Here is a 7,193-nt window from a genome sequence, read left to right as displayed (position 1 = left end):
TTTTTAGTAACCATCACTGCTGTGTGGACAGATCACATGGTTATAAACCAGGTGAAAACTGACTTCAAACTTTTGAGCTGTAGTGTAGATTGCAATGATAGTGTATAGTTATCTATTACAGAAGAACATATAGAAGTCTGAGGACAGGGAGACACTGTAAAAAAGTTATGAGCTGTCTTGCTGCAGAGAAAGTGGAGTCTGTCATCCTTGAAAAGCTCCCAAGATAGGCAGCTGGCAGGTTGAATGATGCTCTGCCTCTGTGGTCAAGTACAGACATAGGCCTTAAGCAACCATGAGCCACTGATAAGTGTGAGAAATTAGTGCACTTAATGCAGCGGTCCCCAACCCCCGGGCCTCGGAAAGGTGCCGGTCCGTGAGTCGTTTGGTACCGGGCCGCGAGAGTTGAGGCTCAGGTGTGAAATGTATGGTTTTCAGGGTTTTTATCGGTATTCAGCGTTATTTTGTTATCGTTTTTATCGTTAACTCGGTGTCCCTGGGTCTTTTCAAGTGTGTCATAAATAAATCTTCTTTTTTTCCGGTACCGGTACTAGTTTTATTTTGTTGTATTTATCCGCGACACCTTAAAGGCCGGTCCGTGAAAATATTGTCGGGCATAAACCGGTCCGTGGCGCAAAAAAGGTTGAGGACCACTGACTTAATGCATGTTTCCTAATTATATACGTATGAGCAACTAATAGGAGAAAATGAGCACGCAATAAAGTGGACTTGTTAGGGAGAGATTGACACCAGAGTTAAAACACTCCAACTCAATTTTGATGATAGAACCAGCTAAAAAATGAGCGTTTTGTTGACACTGATGACAAAATCCTGATCAGCATTCTTGTTTTAATTTTAAAATTATATTTGCTATAACATAAAATTAGGCAAAGTTTATCAGAAATGTTTTCACAGATGTGTGTTTAATGAATCATTTATGTTAAATCACCCATGATGCATTAGGAAATGTCTACACACATATACATGGGCCCATTTTTAGTAACCATCACTGCTGTGTGGACAGATCACATGGTTATAAACCAGGTGAAAACTGACTTCAAACTTTTGAGCTGTAGTGTAGATTGCAATGATAGTGTATAGTTCTCTATTACAGAAGAACATATAGAAGTCTGAGGACAGGGAGACACTGTAAAAAAGTTATGAGCTGTCTTGCTGCAGAGAAAGTGGAGTCTGTCATCCTTGAAAAGCTCCCAAGATAGGCAGCTGGCAGGGTGAATGATGCTCTGCCTCTGTGGTCAAGTACAGACATAGGCCTTAAGCAACCATGAGCCACTGATAAGTGTGAGAAATTAGTGCACTTAATGCAGCGGTCCCCAACCCCCGGGCCTCGGATCGGTGCCGGTCCGTGAGTCGTTTGGTGCCGAGCCGCGAGAGTTGAGGCTCAGGTGTGAAATGTATGGTTTTCAGGGTTTTTATCGGTTTTCAGCGTTATTTTGTTATCGTTTTTATCGTTAACTCGGTGTCCCTGGGTCTTTTCAAGTGTGTCATAAATAAATCTTCTTTTTTTCCGGTACCGGTACTAGTTTTATTTTGTTGTATTTATCCGCGACACCTTAAAGGCCGGTCCATGAAAATATTGTCGGGCATAAACCGGTCCGTGGCGCAAAAAAGGTTGAGGACCACTGACTTAATGCATGTTTCCTAATTATATACGTATGGGCCACTAAAAGGAGAAAATGAGCACGCAATAAAGTGGACTTGTTAGGGAGAGATTGCCACCAGAGTTAAAACACTCCAACTCAATTTTGATGATAGAAACAGCTAAAAAATGAGCGTTTTGTTGACACTGATGACAAAATCCTGATCAGATACAGACAGACACATGCATACAACACACACTACTGCTCAAAAGTTTGTGGTCAGATTCAAACATTCTTGTTTTAATTTTAAAATTATATTTGCTATAACATAAAATTAGGCAAAGTTTATCAGAAATGTTTTCACAGATGTGTGTTTAATGAATCATTTATGTTAAATCACCCATGATGCATTAGGAAATGTCAACACACTTATACGTGCGCCAAATTTTAGAAACAATCCCTCCTGTGTGGACAGATCACATGGTTATAAACCAGGTGAAAACTGACTTCAAACGTTTGAGCTGTAGTGTAGATTGCAATGATAGCGTATAGTTATCTATTACAGAAGAACATATAGAAGTATGAGGACATGGAGACACTGTAAAAAAGTTATGAGCTGTCTTGCTGCAGAGAAAGTGGAGTCTGTCATCCTTGAAAAGCTCCCAAGATAGGCAGCTGGCAGGTTGAATGATGCTCTGCCTCTGTGGTCAAGTACAGACATAGGCCTTAAGCAACCATGAGCCACTGATAAGTGTGAGAAATTAGTGCACTTAATGCAGCGGTCCCCAACCCCCGGGCCTCGGATCGGTGCCGGTCCGTGAGTCGTTTGGTGCCGGGCCGCGAGAGTTGAGGCTCAGGTGTGAAATGTATGGTTTTCAGGGTTTTTATCGGTATTCAGAGTTATTTTGTTATCGTTTTTATCGTTAACTCGGTGTCCCTAGGTCTTTTCAAATGTGTTATGAATAAATCTTCTTTTTTTCGGTACCGGTACTAGTTTTATTTTGTTGTATTTATCCGCGACACCTTAAAGGCCGGTCCGTGAAAATATTTTTTGGCATAAACCGGTCCGTGGCGCAAAAAAGGTTGAGGACTACTGACTTAATGCATGTTTCCTAATTATATACGTATGAGCCACTAATAGGAGAAAATGAGCACGCAATAAAGTGGACTTGTTAGGGAGAGATTGCCACCAGAGTTAAAACACTCCAACTCAATTTTGATGACAGAAACAGCTAAAAAATGAGCGTTTTGTTGAAACTGATGACAAAATCCTGATCAGATACAGACAGACACATGCATACAACACACACTACTGCTCAAAAGTTTGTGGTCAGATTCAAACATTCTTGTCTTAATTTTAAAATTATATTTGCTATAACATAAAATTAGGCAAAGTTTATCAGAAATGTTTTCACAGATGTGTGTTTAATGAATCATTTATGTTAAATCACCCATGATGCATTAGGAAATGTCTACACACTTATACATGGGCCCATTTTTAGTAGCCATCACTCCTGTGTGGACAGATCACATGGTTATAAACCAGCTGAAAACTGACTTCAAACCTTTGAGCTGTAGTGTAGATTGCAATGATAGTGTATAGTTATCTATTACAGAAGAACATATAGAAGTATGAGGACAGGGAGACACTGTAAAAAAGTTATGAGCTGTCTTGCTGCAGAGAAAGTGGAGTCTGTCATCCTTGAAAAGCTCCCAAGATAGGCAGCTGGCAGGTTGAATGATGCTCTGCCTCTGTGGTCAAGTACAGACATAGGCCTTAAGCAACCATGAGCCACTGATAAGTGTGACAGATTAGGAAACATGCATACAGTTCATTAGTTAGACTCCTATGAACCACTAATAGGAGAAAATGAGCACGCAATAAAGTGGACTTGTTAGGGAGAGATTGCCATCAGTGTTAAAACACTCCAACTCAATTTTGATGACAGAAACAGCTAAAAAATGAGCGTTTTGTTGACACTGATGACAAAATCCTGATCAGATACAGACAGACACATGCATACAACACACACTACTGCTCAAAGGTTTGTGGTCAGATTCAAACTGTCGTCTTTTTAATTAATAATTTACATTTACTTTTAACATAATATTACATGAAAATGATCAGAAATGTTTTCACAGATGTGTGTTTAATGAATCATTTATGTTAAATCACCCATGATGCATTAGGAAATGTCTACACACATATACATGGGCCCATTTTTAGTAACCATCACTGCTGTGTGGACAGATCACATGGTTATAAACCAGGTGAAAACTGACTTCAAACCTTTGAGCTGTAGTGTAGATTGCAATGATAGTGTATAGTTATCTATTACAGAAGAATATATAGAAGTCTGAGGACAGGGAGACACTGTAAAAAAGTTATGAGCTGTCTTGCTGCAGAGAAAGTGGAGTCTGTCATCCTTGAAAAGCTCCCAAGATAGGCAGCTGGCAGGTTGAATGATGCTCTGCCTCTGTGGTCAAGTACAGACATAGGCCTTAAGCAACCATGAGCCACTGATAAGTGTGAGAAATTAGTGCACTTAATGCAGCGGTCCCCAACCCCCGGGCCTCGGAAAGGTGCCGGTCCGTGAGTCGTTTGGTACCGGGCCGCGAGAGTTGAGGCTCAGGTGTGAAATGTATGGTTTTCAGGGTTTTTATCGGTATTCAGCGTTATTTTGTTATCGTTTTTATCGTTAACTCGGTGTCCCTGGGTCTTTTCAAGTGTGTTATAAATAAATCTTCTTTTTTTCCGGTACCGGTACTAGTTTTATTTTGTTGTATTTATCCGCGACACCTTAAAGGCCGGTCCGTGAAAATATTGTTGGGCATAAACCGGTCCGTGGCGCAAAAAAGGTTGAGGACCACTGACTTAATGCATGTTTCCTAATTATATACGTATGAGCAACTAATAGGAGAAAATGAGCACGCAATAAAGTGGACTTGTTAGGGAGAGATTGCCATCAGAGTTAAAACACTCCAACTCAATTTTTGATGACAGAAACAGCTAAAAAAAATGAGCGTTTTGTTGAAACTGATGACAAAATCCTGATCAGATACAGACAGACACATGCATACAACACACACTACTGCTCAAAAGTTTGTGGTCAGTTTCAAACAGTTGTCTTTTAATTAATAATTTACATTTACTTTTAACATAATATTACATGAAAATGATCAGAAATGTTTTCACAGATGTGTGTTTAATTAATCATTGAAGTTAAATCACCCATGATGCATTAGGAAATGTCAACACACTTATACGTGCGCCAAATTTTAGAAACAATCACTCCTGTGTGGACCGATCACATGGTTATAAACCAGGTGAAAATTGACTTCAAACCTTTGAGCTGTAGTGTAGATTGCAATGATAGTGTATAGTTATCTATTACAGAAGAATATATAGAAGTCTGAGGACAGGGAGACACTGTAAAAAAGTTATGAGCTGTCTTGCTGCAGAGAAAGTGGAGTCTGTCATCCTTGAAAAGCTCCCAAGATAGGCAGCTGGCAGGTTGAATGATGCTCTGCCTCTGTGGTCAAGTACAGACATAGGCCTTAAGCAACCATGAGCCACTGATAAGTGTGAGAAATTAGTGCACTTAATGCAGCGGTCCCCAACCCCCGGGCCTCGGAAAGGTGCCGGTCCGCGAGAGTTGAGGCTCAGTTGTGAAATGTATGGTTTTCAGGGTTTTTATCGGTTTTCAGCGTTATTTTGTTATCGTTTTTATCGTTAACTCGGTGTCCCTGGGTCTTTTCAAGTGTGTCATAATAAATCTTCTTTTTTTCCGGTACCGGTACTAGTTTTATTTTGTTGTATTTATCCGCGACACCTTAAAGGCCGGTCCATGAAAATATTGTCGGGCATAAACCGGTCCGTGGCGCAAAAAAGGTTGAGGACCACTGACTTAATGCATGTTTCCTAATTATATACGTATGAGCCACTAATAGGAGAAAATGAGCACGCAATAAAGTGGACTTGTTAGGGAGAGATTGCCACCAGAGTTAAAACACTCCAACTCAATTTTGATGATAGAAACAGCTAAAAAATGAGCGTTTTGTTGACACTGATGACAAAATCCTGATCAGATACAGACAGACACATGCATACAACACACACTACTGCTCAAAAGTTTGTGGTCAGTTTCAAACATTCTTGTTTTAATTTTAAAATTATATTTGCTATAACATAAAATTAGGCAAAGTTTATCAGAAATGTTTTCACAGATGTGTGTTTAATGAATCATTTATGTTAAATCACCCATGATGCATTAGGAAATGTCTACACACTTATACATGGGCCCATTTTTAGTAGCCATCACTGCTGTGTGGACAGATCACATGGTTATAAACCAGGTGAAAATTGACTTCAAACCTTTGAGCTGTAGTGTAGATTGCAATGATAGTGTATAGTTATCTATTACAGAAGAATATATAGAAGTCTGAGGACAGGGAGACACTGTAAAAAAGTTATGAGCTGTCTTGCTGCAGAGAAAGTGGAGTCTGTCATCCTTGAAAAGCTCCCAAGATAGGCAGCTGGCAGGTTGAATGATGCTCTGCCTCTGTGGTCAAGTACAGACATAGGCCTTAAGCAACCATGAGCCACTGATAAGTGTGAGAAATTAGTGCACTTAATGCAGCGGTCCCCAACCCCCGGGCCTCGGAAAGGTGCCGGTCCGCGAGAGTTGAGGCTCAGTTGTGAAATGTATGGTTTTCACGGTTTTTATCGGTATTCAGCGTTATTTTGTTATCGTTTTTATCGTTAACTCGGTGTCCCTGGGTCTTTTCAAGTGTGTCATAAATAAATCTTCTTTTTTTCCGGTACCGGTACTAGTTTTATTTTGTTGTATTTATCCGCGACACCTTAAAGGCCGGTCCATGAAAATATTGTCGGGCATAAACCGGTCCGTGGCGCAAAAAAGGTTGAGGACCACTGACTTAATGCATGTTTCCTAATTATATACGTATGGGCCACTAAAAGGAGAAAATGAGCACGCAATAAAGTGGACTTGTTAGGGAGAGATTGCCATCAGAGTTAAAACACTCCAACTCAATTTTGATGATAGAAACAGCTAAAAAATGAGCGTCTTGTTGAAACTGATGACAAAATCCTGATCAGATACAGACAGACACATGCATACAACACACACTACTGCTCAAAAGTTTGTGGTCAGAATCAAACATTCTTGTTTTAATTTTAAAATTATATTTGCTATAACATAAAATTAGGCAAAGTTTATCAGAAATGTTTTCACAGATGTGTGTTTAATGAATCATTTATGTTAAATCACCCATGATGCATTAGGAAATGTCTACACACTTATACATGGGCCCATTTTTAGTAGCCATCACTGCTGTGTGGACAGATCACATGGTTATAAACCAGGTGAAAATTGACTTCAAACGTTTGAGCTGTAGTGTAGATTGCAATGATAGTGTATAGTTATCTATTACAGAAGAATATATAGAAGTCTGAGGACAGGGAGACACTGTAAAAAAGTTATGAGCTGTCTTGCTGCAGAGAAAGTGGAGTCTGTCATCCTTGAAAAGCTCCCAAGATAGGCAGCTGGCAGGTTGAATGATGCTCTGCCTCTG

The sequence above is a fragment of the Copadichromis virginalis genome, linkage group LG7 (assembly GCF_057382275.1).
Source record: "Copadichromis virginalis isolate Kocher_CV1m ecotype Utaka linkage group LG7, C_Virginalis_male_GT1.1, whole genome shotgun sequence".
Lineage (NCBI taxonomy): Eukaryota > Metazoa > Chordata > Actinopteri > Cichliformes > Cichlidae > Copadichromis > Copadichromis virginalis.
This window is presented reverse-complemented; position numbering follows the sequence as displayed.